The sequence below is a fragment of the Triturus cristatus genome, chromosome 1_2, assembly GCF_964204655.1.
Source record: "Triturus cristatus chromosome 1_2, aTriCri1.1, whole genome shotgun sequence".
Lineage (NCBI taxonomy): Eukaryota > Metazoa > Chordata > Amphibia > Caudata > Salamandridae > Triturus > Triturus cristatus.
In genome coordinates this window covers 101,044,969-101,060,700 of record NC_140580.1, presented here as the reverse complement: position 1 = coordinate 101,060,700, position 15,732 = coordinate 101,044,969, and the positions used below count along the sequence as shown (strand labels likewise).

General features: G+C 45.6%; 1 protein-coding gene across 1 annotated transcript in view; it reads right to left on the bottom strand.

Annotated features, from left to right (window-relative positions):
• PRDX3 (peroxiredoxin 3) overlaps positions 1-15,732 on the bottom strand; it is a 61,882-nt gene that overhangs the window by 7,109 nt on the left and 39,041 nt on the right. The gene's annotated exons all lie outside the window — the stretch shown is intronic.

Here is a 15,732-nt window from a genome sequence, read left to right as displayed (position 1 = left end):
GGCTATAGGGCTGTTTCAGTTGATGAAATAGTTTAACAGGCCTGGTGGTAGATTTCAGATTTGTAATTCGGTTGAGAGTTGAGTTTTAACCAGGTTGCTAAGATATGATTGTACTAGCCCCTGGGGAGGTGGTGGCCCTGGGGCCCGTGGGGTCCACACAGGCCCCTTGCTTATTTTGTAAATTTAGCTCCGGGGGTGGTGGTCCCCAGGGCACAGTAAAGACGCAGGAGGGGGTAAAGCACTTTGGGTGGTTCTGGGACACCCAGGTAGTTGTGGCCAGGCCCCACAGGATGTGGTTCCCCAGGCCAAAATTGGCCCAGAGAGGGGGGCCACAGGACCCTCTTCTCCATAATTTTTGTAATCGGCCCCAAGAGGTGGTGGTCTCTGGGGCCTCCAAGCGGCCACCCTGCTTACTCTGTAAATTTAGCACGGGGAGGTGATGGTCCCTGAGACATGATAAAGCCCCAGGAGGGGGGCCTCCATGGCCCCCCTCTAGTGATAAAACAATACCCCAGGGACGTGGTGGCTCAGAGTTCTAACACGCACCTACTCATATACCCACTCATACACTCAAGCACCCAGTCACAGACTCGCACCCACTCACAGATTCACACTCACAGACCTATACACCCATTCACAGACCCACTCAGACACTCACGCACCCACTCAGACTCACTCATGCACCCACTCAGACCCACTGAAGCACCCACTCACAGAACCATTCAAACATTCATGCACCCACTCGGACTGACACACATACAATCACAGACCCATTCACTCACATACCCCTCACAGACTGACACACTCAGACCCACTCAGACTCACACACCCACTCAAACACTCATGCATCCATTCCAAGACCCACTCAGACACCAAACACCCAGAGACTCACACCCACTTACTCACAGAATCACTCAGCAACTCACGCATTCCCTCACAGACCCACTGAGAGACTCATGAACCCACTGACTCATGCGCCCACTCACAGACCCACACAGGCACTCTGAGACATATACATACCCATACAGCCACTCACACACCTAGAGAGCCATATAGCCACACCCACACACCTACCTATACAGCCATTCACACACACCCACTCTCAAAGGTTACAGTTAGGATTTCAAATGTAAAAAACCATTAAAATTCATTGAAAACAACCAAAGGTTACAGAGGTATTATAGTTACGAAATAGAATTCTAAAAAACCTTAGAAATTCACTGAAAAAAATCAAAGGTTAAAGGGATGTTTTAGTTAGGCTCAGATTCCAATGCACAAAACCATAGAAATTCAGCAGTTATAGGTACCTGGGCAAACTATAAGTTACATCACCGCAATGCACTGCTTATGACCTCACATATTACATCACTTCTGACATATCAGTGACATCACTGATATCTAAAATGACATCACTGATGACATTGACACCCCCTCAGACCCCCATGCAGCCTCTCATACACCCAATCATATGTCCACGCAACCATTCACCCATTCACAGACCCCATACAATGACATACACTCAATCACTCATCCATCGATAAATCCACTCACGCACCCACTCACTCATATAGCCACTCACATACCCAGTCATACACCCATACAGTCCCTCACACATACAGTCTGTAACCCATACAGGCACCCACAAACCCACTCCCTCACTTATACATCCACTTACTAAACCACTCATTCATCCATACAGGTACTCAGACACCCAGTCACTCACCTACACAGACACATACACTTGGTCACCTACCCATAAAACCACTTACACACCCACACAACTACTCACACATCCACCTACAAATCTACTCACATACCCACACATATACCCACACAAGCAATCACAGTCACTCTCACACCCACAGAGCCACTTGCACACCCATAGAAACACTTCCACAACCACTCACTCAGCTAGTCCGAAACCTTACCTCACTAACCTATACAGCCACTCACACACTGATCCAGACAGTCACACAGTCACTCAGATCACATATGTTAGAAATGGTATCACTCCGCAGTACACCTAGTGTACTAATCCAACTTTTGTAGTAGCTTAGTATATTTAACATTCCTAAACTCTTACACCCACTTGATGATATCATCAGTGATGCCAATGACCATGTCATGAGTGATGTAATATGTGAGGTCATAAGCAGGGATTGCAGGGGTGTAATTTATAGTTAGCTCTGATAATCAGAACTGTTGAATTTCACTGGTTTTGTACAAGTGAAATCTGAGCCTAACTATAAAGTCACTATAACCTTTGTTTTTTCCAGTAAATTACCAAGGTTTTTACATTTCCTAAGTGTAACCTTTGAGTGTGGGTGTATCGGTCAGTGACTTCGTGTGAGTAGCTGTATAGGTCGGTCACTGGATGTGTGTGGTTGCATGGATTTGTGAGTGGTTGTGTGTCTGTGTGAGTGGGTGTGTGTGTGAGAGAGAGAGAGAGAGAAAAGGTTTGAGGGTGTGCAAGTGGGTATGTGAGTGGTTTTGTGAGTCGGTGACTGGGTGTGTGAGTGACTGTATGGGTATGCGAGTTGATGCCTGAGTGGCTGTGTCAGTAGCTATGTGAGGGACTGGGCCAGAACATACAGACAGTTGCCCCTTTATGCAACAGGAGCCCTAGTTTTCACAAAATGTCTACACAACTGGAGTTCTTTCTACTGGTTAATTAGTAAGTGCTACTTCATTGTGTAAATGTCTAGTGGTTATTCTACACTACAGCTGTGTAATGGACTACAAGGAGGGGTCTCCAGCGAAAGAAGGGAATAGGGAGAAGTGGTCGGCCAGGTACGGAGGCTTATTTTTATTTTAACAAAGCGGGAGCTCAAGGCCCCCCTACCAATAGTCAATCATGGCCCCGGGAACCGCCACCTGCCCGGAGCTGGCAGAGTTCTATAAAACAGTGGAGAAGGACCACGCAGTCCTCCTCCTGAGGCTCTACAAGCCCTGAGGACCACCACCTCACTGAGGCATTATGAGGGGAGCTGAGCAGACCCCCTTCCATTTTCCAAAATGGCCCTGGGAACCACCACCTCCCCAGGGCCATGTTTATAATAATGGAAGGGGGCCATGCAGCCCCCGGGCCATATACAGCCCTGGGGACCACCACCTCCCTGAGGCTGGCCCACGCATTCTAAAGACGGGGCAGCCCCCCTTCTGGAGCCATTAATGGCCCTGGGTGTCAGGAAAACGATTGCTTGCCTCTCCTCTCCCTAATAAGAAACATCAGTTTTATCCTGCTCTATATCCACGCTGGTTGAGAAGACACCCTCATCTTTGGAGTTTGTTGCAGTGTATTTTGTGCTGCGTTAAAAGCGCGTACCTCCAACATGGCGTCTGCCATGTTGTTTAGGGTTGACATTCTAGTCTTTGCCTTGCGCTGTAGCATTTTAACAACAGCGCACGAGGCATTTGAAGCAGTGCACTTCAACTGTATTTTTCTCCGTGTAAGCAATGTTTACGATCGCACGTTTGAAAAGACTGCATTAAGCTGAGACATTGTTGCCGTTTCAGCTTTGAATGAAGATTCAACTCGAAAGGGTTTAAAGATAAATATAAACATTGTTACGGAGATCGTCGGAAATAAGCGAGGCGCGGAAGAAAAGGTTTCCATTTTAAATGGGTCCTTCATGAGGGAGCAAGAATACTTTAACCTTTTTAAAAGTCTGTCCAGAGAAAAGACGAAATTCCGAATTCACGTTATTGAACCTGTTCTGGGAGTTCAGAGTCAGGATAATTCTCAGAGAGCTTCGCGTTATGTGGAGTGGTGTACACACTGGGGAACCACTATTCCAAGGGTGGATGTCAGACAAAGATTTTTAGAAAATACTCTGATCTTGTCGACAATCACCGGAGGGATTCAGGGGGCTAAACATCTGCTCCTGTGGAAATTTTGAAAAAAAGGTTAGGTTCTGACACTGGTGACCGCCACCCCTCAGGCCCGGCTCCAACTATCTCCTAGGGTGCGCACCCCCGGGACATAATTTGCTTTCACTTGGAAGCTAGAGCAAACATAACTCCGCTCCCAGCGAGAGGGAACTGTCAAACTGCTCTCAGTTGCTGGGAGGGGAATTCTCATCTGTTTTCTTGCCGGCTGTCATGTGGGAGGAAAAAACATGGAATGATTGCTCCAGCACACAGGGAGCTGCATTTCTAGCAGCTCCCTGCTTGCAGTAGCAATGCCAGCTCCTGCAGAAGGCGGGGAGCCGGCTGCATAACAGGTTAGTACCGTGGGAATCTGCTGAAGAGAGGGGAAAGTTTCTATCGCATAACCTTTTGGAAGCAGGCAAGGATGAATCGTTTGTGGGGGCTGGAGCTGTGGACAGTTAATTTATTTTAAAACTACTCTCATACGTATGAAGTATTGAATATGTTCTCTCTTTGTGTGAAGTTTCACTTGTAGCCCTCTAGTGCCAGGATGTCTCGGGTGTGCGTACACAAATAAAAATACTGCCTGCAGATTGTGAACCAAAAATAAATCTAATTTTAGGTTATTGACTCCAAACGTGGATGTGTCGTAACGGCTAGTGTGGCCGACTTTGAAGCTGGGCAACTGAGTTAGAGTCTCAGCGGAAGGCTCAACAGCCGCTCCAATACCTTTGGGTTGAGATTGCGCTATATAAGACTGCAAAATAAAAACATTTTGTTGGTCACAAGGTTTTGCTGTATTTTATTTTCCGTATTAATTTCCAAATTCTATTTTGAAATGTAATCCCAAATAATGGTGGGTATAACATTTTGAATTCCAGGATTTATTTTCTCCCATAAAAGAATGATTGGAGAGTCTCGGATTGGAAGTAGTGTTTTTATACACCGTTCTCGTGGTAATCTTCAGATATTATTTACAGATATTCGTTATCGTGGAACGCGCTCTCGAACGCTAGCTCTCCCGTTGGAATGTCCTGCCACTGCTCATTACTTTATATCGTTCAAGTACATGGCAAGGTGGATTGATTTAATGAAAAGGGAAATCTTCCACCTTTTTAAAAAAAAAAAAACTTCAGTGATATATTGATTCAAAGCTATCATTATAGACATTTAATATTCCAGGGAATGAATGGATTATGTACTGACCCTGAGGAAAAGGTAAGTCTTAATTTTGGGGACCGTGCAAGTCTTCATCACTGCCTGTATTATAAGGCTTTACGCAGTATCCAACTATTTCTGACCATTAAATTAAACATTTATTTTAAGTCTGAAAATAAGATACGCTTTTTAATTATTATTCACTGTGTTGACATGCTCCAGCTAAAGCGACTTTGAAGCTGGGGATTCAGGTTAGAGTCTAGCGGGAGCATCAAACATCCTGTGATTCGGGGCAAATCACTTAATCTCCCTGTGCATAAAAAGGAATGTGTCCATCTGAAATGCAACTGGTGCTTGTGGAAAGCGCCTGCATTCCTTCGGGTCCAGTATGCACTATACAAAACTGCAAAAAAAAAAAAAAAACATTCTGACTGTGCAAATGATGTATCAAATTTGTGTCCAACGTTAAAGGAGGGAGATTCTTTAAGATAAAAACAGGTGTAGTAAGTTGGGGGGGGGGGTTGGGGGGGGGTGCAGATAAAGTAGAAAGTACGGATTGCTGTGCCGATATCAAAGAAATATCTGTACACGGTCACATAGGACCCTCCATGCTTTCCATATGTTTTTAGCAGTTCATCACGTTTTCCCTGCAGCAACACCAGGACCTCACATATAAAGTCGGTGCCCGAGTGTGAGAGATGTAGAAAGTGTGATGAACAACGTATTTCTGTTCCTCTTGTGTCAGTATTAATAAACACTGAGTTCTCTGACAGAGGGAGGAACTGGAGGAGCAAGGTTAAACCCTGGGGTGTTCAGGGGCTGTGCTTGCCTCTGCATGTGTCCTGCTTTCACAGCACACACATTTCTGCTGACCTTTAGTGCACGTGGAACCGGTCCCAACACTGCAGACTTGGGAGGTCTAGAATTGCAATGACCATAGTGAGATTTTGCAGAACCCACCTGTATAAGACGGGCGAGTCCCTTCTCAAATCCCTAGTGCAAACATACCCTACCCATCACACATCAAAGAAAGCTATTTGAGAAGAATTGTTGAGGGACTAAGTTGTATGGAAAATGTGCATCAAAATAAAAAGACAGGTAAACACCAGACTTTAAATGTAAAGTCTGAACATTTGACTGAATCTTAACATGTTTATATCCATGAATTTATCAATTTTAGCTAGCCTATCTGCCTCTTTCTCTCTGTTAAACTGTTTGATATTTCAAAGAGTTTGACAGAGAAAGAGGCGGATAGGCACAGGATTCCGGGGAGGAGGGTGGGCGTATCTGGATCAACAGCACTACATGCCACAAGAAGATGCTTACAGGGTAACATTTAACATACTGTAGATACACATGCTTAGAATAGACTGTTAAGCAGTTTTCTCTATCCAAAGCAATGGGGGGTGAATTTGCTTGAAATAATGTGCATCGAACCGCTTGGCCTACAGAGGCTTGCCAACTGGCCATGAGATCAACACGGTAATGTTTGGTAAACGGGTGCAGTGTGGTCCATGTAGCTGCCTTACATATGTCAGCCATGGGTATATTTCCTAGGAAAGCCATAGCAGCTCCTTTTTCCAAGTAGAGTGAACTTTTGGAGGGATAGGGAGAGCTTGTTTGGCTTTTGCATAATAGGCTTGGATATATTTTTTAAGCCAACGTGCTATGCCTAATTTAGAAATCGCTCTTCCTCTGTGTGGCTTGTTGAATGCCAGAAAGAGTTGTTGAGTCTTTCTGAATGGTTAAGTTCTATCAATAAAGTACTTAAGTGCCCCATTTACCAATGTGAGTAAAGCTCTTTCAGAAACTGAATCTGGCCGAGGAAAGAATACAGGCAACTCAATATACTGGTTCGAGTGGAATTCAGGTACTACTTTTGGAAGGAAGTTAGGGTTGGTACATAGTACCATCTTGTCTTTATGAAGCTGGAAGAATGGTTTTTCTAGAGTTCATGCTTGAAGTTCACCGACACATCTGAGAGGAATGATTGCAATGTGAAATGCAACTTTGCATTGAGAGGTTCGAATAGGGGTCCCATTACCTTGTTAGCACAATGTTGGGAATCCAACCTGGAGTAGGAGTAACTCTGGGTGTGATAACTCTTTTGAGGCCCCTGTAAAAAACTTTACCTACAGGGACCCTGAAGATAGAGGTGTGCTCCATTTTGTAGCTATGCTGCAACTGCAGTTAAGTATATCTCTATGGAAGTAAAAGCGAACCCTGAACTTTGTAAACAGCAGGTAACAGACAATGTTCTGTGCCTTTGCTGTTAATATGTTGATATTTTTTGAATGACAATAGTGTACAAAGCGTTTCCACTTGGCCACATAACGGGCTCTAATGGTGGGCCTTCTGGATTATTTTAGAATGTCCATACGCTCCAAGTAAATTCAAATATCTGAATTCTAGGACCGCAGGAGCCAGATTGCAAGATCGAGAGATCATACTTCTCCCTGGTTTTGTGTTAGAAGGTCCTGCCAGTTGGTAAGTATCTGGTGAGGAGCCACCGAATTCTAAAAGTGTGGTTAAACATGGTTGTCTGGCCCATGTGGGAGCCACTAGGATGAGGGTCAGAGACGTCTGCTGTAGTTTGTGAAGCACATACAGAAGTAGTGGGAGAGGCAGAAAAGCGTAAGCAAATATCCCTGACCAACTAATCCATAGTGTGTGGCCGTTTGAACCTGGAGACAAAGTTTAGGCATTTGGGGTTTTCTGCTGTGGGAAAGAGGTCTACGTCTGGGTGTCCCCACGGTTTGAAGATTAGGTGGAGGACTAGTGGGTTGAGCTCCCACTTGTGTACTTGTTGCGGTCTCCTGCTGAAAGGACCTGTAAAACTGTTGTCCACCCCGGTATGTACACCACTAAGAGGTGAATGTTGTGCTGGAGAGCATACCTCCAGATTATCTGCGCTAGTGGAGATAGCCGAGGTGACCTGGTGCCCCCCTTGCAGTTAGTACATGGTAATCATGTTGTCTATTTTGATGAGAATCACCTTGACTGAGGTGAGAAGGAATGCTTTCAGCTCTAAGTGACTCATGTGGAGATGAATTTGGCTAGATGTCCAGTGGCTCTTCACAGGTAGCTCCTTTGAGTACGCTTCCAAACCCATAAGTGATGCTTCCTTTGTAATGGTTCTAGGAAAGGCTGACACAGATTGTGGGAGTTCCACCACTGCAGAGAGTGGCAATCTTGATGGTTTATCAACACTAGATTCTCCAGCAGAGCATCCACTTCAGACCACTGATGCGCTACGCATTCTAGCAATGGATACATATTAGTCTGGTATGAGGTACTATTGCTGTGCATGAAGTCATAGTTACTAGGAGACATAAGTGTTCATACTGGAATACGCTGTTGAGTTTGAAACTGTGGAATTAGTGTTTGGAAGGATTGAATCATTGCTGTATTTGTGCAAGCTAACCCCTTGTGCGAGTTGAGGATGACTCGCAGGTAAGGCTTTATTGCTGCCTGAGTGTGATGAAAATAGCTCCGATACGCTGTACTTTTTAATGAGCCAGTCATATAGATACAGGAAAACGTGTATGTTTTGCCTTCGCAAATGAGTTGCTACTACCGCTAGACATTTGGTGACTACCCTTGGAGATGCAGTGACCCTGAACGGAAGCACTTTAAATTGAAAGTGTTGACCTTGAAATGCATGCAAACCTGAGGTAATTGCGATGTGCTGGGTGAACTGGTATGTGAAAGTAGGCGTCCTTCAGGTCCAATGCTACCATGAAGTTGCCTTGTTGAAGTAGAGGGATGACATCCTGCAGAGTGACCATGTGAAAATGTTCTGATATAATGTACGTGTTTAGGGGTCTTAGTTCTAGGATTGGCTTAAGAGATTTGTCAGTTTTGGGTATTAGGAAGTATAGTGAATAGACCCCTGTGCCTTGCTGGTTTAATGGCACAAGTTTCATAGCTCCTTTTGTAGGAGAACTTGGGCTTTGTCGAAGCAGCTGCTGATGGCCTGTAGACAGTGCTTTTGCAGTGAAATGTTTGGAGGTGTGGATGTGAACTCTAGGAAATAACCATGTTGGATAATATCCAACAAACAATGGTCAGAGGTGATGGTCCACCATGCACGAAAGCACTGCTAAAGTCATCCCCTGACAGGTGTTGTATGATCAGGGGGAACAGCAGGTAAGTGAAGGTTTAGAGGAGCATGTAGTAAGCTTGGTAAAGCTGCACCTGCCTCTGCGAATTGTTGCCCCCTGTAGGAGCCTTGGTAATATCCTCTGTGAGAGGATGTTTGTGTATGTGTCTTATGATAGGCAGTGGAGGTCTCAGGGGATGGTGCCTTGGATCCTCAATGAGAAGTGGTGAAAGGAGCCCAGTTGCAATGGGATTTAGCCATCTCGTTCTCTTTTTTTGATTTTCTCAAAAAGGGTGTCTACCTAAAGGCTAGACAGATGTTTCCCGCCAAAGGGGAGAGCTGACAGGTTCTGCTGAACTTCAGCTTTAAAATCAGGCATGGTGTCTAATAAAAACACTTGAATTAATGCCCTTGCAGCTGTGTCTGCAGCATCACCGTATGGTGGTTAATATGAGCTTGCTGTCTGGGGCGATCTGATATGCCCGCTTTTTATATTCTTCAGGGAGATCAATGGAGTTTACAATTTTCCAATGGTTGGCAGATTGTGCAGCCACTGTCTTACCCGCTGCATCTATCTTTTTACCTTTTGTCTGGTGGCAGAGCATCACCAGATGTCTGAGAAGTTGCTCTTTGACAAGTTGTAGCCCTTAGCAGTGAATCAGGTGTAAGCTGACCCTTGATGTAGGTTGGGTCAATAGGTGAGGATTTGTACTTTTTAAAATCAACCCTGGGAGCAATTACCTTAGCTTTGACTGGGTCATTAAATATGTCCTGTGTGTGCATGAGCATACCCATGATTGAGCGTTGGTAAATACGGCACTGATTGGATGAGAGTGTTTTAAACAGGAAATCCTCCTCTAATGGCTGTGTGTGTAGAGGCACTTTATGGTATGTGGCTGCCCTACCTATGAGATCATAATAGGTTGCGGTATCATCCTGAGGGGAAGATCTAAATGGATACAAATCTGGATCGGTATTATCATGTGGATCTGTATTTTAAGTATCTCAGAGATCATCTTGAGATGAGAGTGAATAGTGATCTCCACCCTCTGTGTATGAATGCATTTAACCCTCTGGAGAGTGTGTCCAAGTGTGAACTGGAGAGAGTTGTGGAGAAGAGTGCACAGGAGGCAGAAGTGGTTAAATGTTATGTAGTGAACTAGTGGCTTTGTCGTCCTTCTTTGAAGGAAAAGGCAAAGGCAGATTTATGGCTTCCTCAAAAGACAACTGTCTGAGTGAGGAGGTCTGGCGATGATACGACCTGTGTCTGGGTGAATGACCAGATGCTTTTGGCGAGAGTCAAATTCTGGTTAAGTCTCTCTATCACTGGTTCTACTGTTTCGACAGGGGTTACAAAAGAGTATGCTTTTTTGGCTCTGCTGCTTGTTTCAGCACTTGGTTTTTTGGGGGTGATTGTTTCATCTTCAAAGACGATTTTTTCAGTGCTGATGCCAGGTGGTTGTTTGGCTCCGTCAGCTCCACTCCGATGTGGATGGCCTCGATTCCCCAACCTGCTGTCAGGACTGTTTTTCCAGTGCTGAGCTGGAGCTTGATGTTTTGAAAACGGGTCAATGTCGACCATGGCCCAACAACAGTCTTTGCCTTTTCAGTTGGATGCAATCGACTTTTGGTTGACATCTGCTGTGGTAGGGGAGAAGTACTCACAGGCTACCATGGAGGAATGTCTTGTTCCATGTGGGTCCAGGCGCATTGATCCGGAGAGTAGCTGCCATCATCTGAGACCGATGGACGAGCCTCCTCCTTGGTCTCCAGATCTTCTGATTTTGACTGCTAGTCGAGACAACTTCATTCGTCAAGCCTTTTGATCCCTGATGGTTTTCTTAGATTGAAAAGACCTGCATGCTTCGCAGGTCATCTCCTCGTGGTCTAGGGAACGGCACAAGTTACACACCAGTTGTAGATCAGTGCGTGAAAAATTGGCATCAAATTTGGGGCAGAAACAGAAATGCGTCAGTTTCATCACAGACTGGACATTCTTTGTCGAGATTGACAAAGAGGAATTCCACACTGAAGAGTGTAGGACCTAGTGGGCTGTGACCGAATTAAGTCCCTCGGTCTAATTCAACATCAATGTTCGAAATAGTGATGCAAGTATCAAACCGCGTTCGCAAACAATACTGACGGTTTTACAGGTATGACCGAAGACGGTGATGAACCGGAGCAAAGGAACACACATCCCAACCAGACAGCGGAAATGAAACCAGATCTAACAAAGGAGTCAAGGACCATGTGCATTGCAACCAAGAAGAGGAGTCACAGAACCTTGTGACTCGAAAGACTTCTTTGGAAAAAAACTTGCACACTTACAATTCATGCTGGGAACATTTAATGTAGGATATGGTCATCTAGTGGACTCTTCAATAATTGCAAAATGGTCTTTGAAAAGAGTTTTCTTATGGTATCTTCTCCTTGCTTTTCCCCCCCATCTGATTCTGGGGTCGATTCCAGCACCTCTGTATTAAGTTCTAGACTGTCGATGCGGTAACTTGTGGTGGCCTTCAACTGGAGCAGACTGACTAGATTTGGCTGGGGTACCTTAATTATAAAAAAAATTAGACTAGGTTTGCTGTCTAGTTCATGTTTATTGTCTTAACTCCACATGTCTTTTCTTGAGCATGAAATATTCTGAAACATGCAGAAAGGATGGTAGTGAGAAGACAATTGCGGAATGAGTATTCGTTTACTGGTTCGAGGAGAGAATGACTGACCACCTAAGTCTAAATGGTAATGTTTGAAGAATGCATTAAATTACTTTCATATGGTTGCTTTGCAGATCTCGCTTTAGAGAGAGCCAAGAGACTCTAGCTTTCGGTCGGGCACACACAGAGGGACTTCTGGTTCTTGAAGGATGCCACCGTGATTTGAGACAATTCTTATATAACTTGCTTACCCTGCAAACAGCTCTTACGTCTTCACCAGACATTTTCACCACAGCCGAACTTCACTCTACCTGCCTGATCAAACTGGTAGTATTCATTGTTGCAGTCCCCAGTCCCATTCTGGTAACACGCAACCTAAGCAAACACAAGGAGATGATGGGCGGAGCGCCGACACTGTTCAGACACTCGCCCCCAGTCACAGATCTGGGTTGAATGCATCATCGTTCTTTTGCTCACTTCGCCATCCCAGTTCAGACATAGCTATATGCAAATCATTCTTGACCCTGTGCCTCATGGGAACAGTCCAGCGCGAACTGCCAAGCCAGGTCTTCCCTGGACCGGAAACAAGCATCCTGGGACCGGTTTCGGGCTAAGAGCCCTCATCAGCCAGGCTAGCTTGAATCCAGTGGCAAAGTGAGCCAGGGACCCACGTCTGGTCATACCCTGCCAACTTATGGCAAACAAAGCAAACACAAGGAGATGATGGACGGTGCGCTGACGCTGTTCAGACATTCACCCCCAGTCACAGATCTGGGTTGAATCCATCATCGTTCTTTAGCTCAGAAAAACATCGAGTGACTTTTGACCCGACAGAGCACTCAGCTAACTAGACTGTCTAGCAGATTTAATTGCTATGATGAGACACTGTTTTTTTTTCAGATGAGAGACTTGAAACTCAAGATGCAGTGGCCGTACTTGAGGACTGTAGCGGTAGGCCTATTCCTCCCATCAAGTGAACATAAAATTGGTTGCTTCTGCTCCATAAAATCACAATGTGGTTTGATGTTGCGCAAAGACAACAGACCCACTATCCAGGTTGAACCTTTAATAAGAATTTGTGCAGCTAAGCAAGGTAATAAATGAAGTGTTATGGCAAGTTATGCACTCAAATGACATACTTTTTTTGTTTAGGTACCTGTGCTTTTTAGAACATATTACTTCCGTTACGTCCTCATTTCCAAACAACATTCAATGCTAAGCCCCGTCTGACAGGAAACTTTCCATACTGCAAACCTTTGAATCTAGACTTGAGCACAATGGCCTAAAACTCGTTGTCTGACAATATTTTCTGAACATTTTTTTTTTTACTTTATTTATGGTTTTCGGCAAAAAGCAAGGCAGTGCATTTTTACAAATTCACAGACAATGACGTTACACCAAAAGGAATACTTGAAAAGGAACATAATATCATAATATCATCAGTACAAAACAGACATGACGTAAGTTGCATGATGTCTAAGATGTAGAAACAGGGTTTAAGGAATACAAAGTCCCACAGGTTGATCCCCAGCTGTATACCATGGCTACAGCAACTGGCGGCCCAATTCAAGTCCCCTGTTGAGTTCACAGACAAAGAGAGCCATAGTGTCAGCAAATAACCACACCTTGCGGAGGGTGGAAGGGGTACGAAATACAAGCAGGATGGGGAGAGGAGCTCCTCATCCCACACCTTCCGGGACTATACCCTGCTCTAATTGGGAAACCGAGGCTTGCCGACTGCTTTCTACATATGATCTGTAGGGACCCCAAATGTCTTTAGGCCGGGAAGAGCTGGGCAGAATACCGGCATACACCTCATAGTTGGTATTACAGTACGCCATGCTTCGCAGCCAGCCCTGAAGGGAAAGAGCTGTTTTGTGGCCCCACAATAGAGAAATTTCCCTTTTGGCAAGGAGCAAACAGAGGGATGCAAAACGTCTGACCTTTTTGGGGACGTTCACTGTGTACCCCAATAGTGCCACTACCGATATGGGGGCAAGGTTCAGCTTTGTCATGGCCCCTAGTGTGCTGTGTACATCTTCCCAGTATGTTCGGAGTGTAGGACAGGTCCATGTGAGGTGTGCAAAATCAGTTTGCGGGGCAGCGCACTTGCGACAGGTATGTGGTCTGGTTGGATCCAGTCTGTGAGCTTTGGCAGGGGTAAAATGGATTCTGCGTAAAAACTTAAAATGAGGCAGTTTATGCCTGCCATTGAGAGAGACGTCCTTTGTTACTGCGCAGCACTTAGCCCACTGATCGTCTGTTATGGGGTGTAGTAAATCCGCCTCCCAGTCAGAGCGAACCTTGCCATCATGGACTGCCCGCAGTGAAGCGCATACCTTGTATAGTTTAGAAATTAGATGGGCCCCGCCCGTACTATCGATTAACAGTGTGAGAGGTGGAAACGAGGCCGGTTCTAGGGGGAGACCAGGACAAGCGGATTCGACTTAGTACAAAGCTGTCCCTAAAGGTGACGTCACGGAAATGGGTAACTTCCGACAAGGAGAAGATATGCCCCTCTGAGTACAAGTCTCCCAATGTGGAAATATCAAATTTGGTTAAAGTGCGTTGTATTAACATTAACAGTTCACCGGTGATTGGTAGCCAGCTGGTGTTTGGGACAGGCAAGTCAGAGGAGTACAGGACGGCGGCACCGGTGACCCCTCTCAGCTTATCCCAGGCCCAGCTGGTAGTGGACACTGTCTGTATGTCATTAGGAACCCCTTTGGGTAGAATGGTGGACAACTGCTCAGGAAGGACGAAATCTTCTTCCGAGCGGATATATGGGATCCTGGCGTCTGGGTGAAACCATGCGTAGGAATAGCAGCATTGGGCCACCAGATAATACAATTGGAGATCCGGCACACTATACCCACCTCGTATGGGAGAGTGAGAACCTGCCAGCGGACGCAAGCCTGCTTACCACCCCAGACCAGTCGTATAAGGTGCGTGCGTAATGTCAAGAAAAAAAAAAGTTACTGAGGGGTATGGGGATATTATTGAAAAGATATAAAAATTTGGGGAGCACTATCATCTTAAGGATGGCTACCCTACCGGCTATGGACAATGGTAAACGCAAGCACCTCTCCATCTGAGCCTCAAGGGTGGCGATTGCTTGCCCGTAGTTAAGGCGAACGATCTGGGCGGTGTCGAGATGAATATGGATGCCTAAGTATTTAACGGAGTCAGCACACCATTCAAGAGGGAATTAACACTCCCACTGGGTAGTGCTAGGAGTTAAGGGGAAAATCACAGATTTACGCCAGTTGATGCCTACGCCGGAGAATTGGCCAAATCGTAGTATTTCTCTAATGAGCGGTTCTAGGTTGACACGAGGATCTCCGACATAGAGGATAGTGTCGTCGGCATAGAGAGAGACAAGAAGGGGGCCAGTGTTGAATTGTAAGCTCCTCTGAAGGTGCCGCTCCTGGAAGTGGCGGATTAAGGGATCCATAGCTAAAACAAACAATAATGGAGATAAGGGACAGCCTTAGCGTGTGCCATGGGAGAGTGAAAAGGGACGAGACAGGGTACCGTTGAGGTGGAGTCGTGCAGTGGGACGACAGTACAACAGGGCGGTGATGGCTATAAAGCCCGCTGGCATGCCCATGCGTTGCATAACGGAAATGCAAAAGGGCTATTCAAGGGAATCAAAGGCCTTCTCGATGTCTAACAGGATCGGGGCAGCCGGTGCGCGGGATCAATTCTGTGGAGGACCAAAAAGAGTGTCCTAAAGTTCAAAGAGGTGGATAGATGGGGGATAAAGCCATATTAGGCCGGGATATGATAAACTCCATCAATTGGGATAGGCGGTTGGCAATGATCTTGGCTAAGATTTTATAATACAAGTTTAAGAAGGATAATGGTCTGTAGGACCCACATAGCGTCGGATCTTTGCCAGGTTTCGAAAGCAGGATCACAACCGCTTCTCTAAGCGTGGGG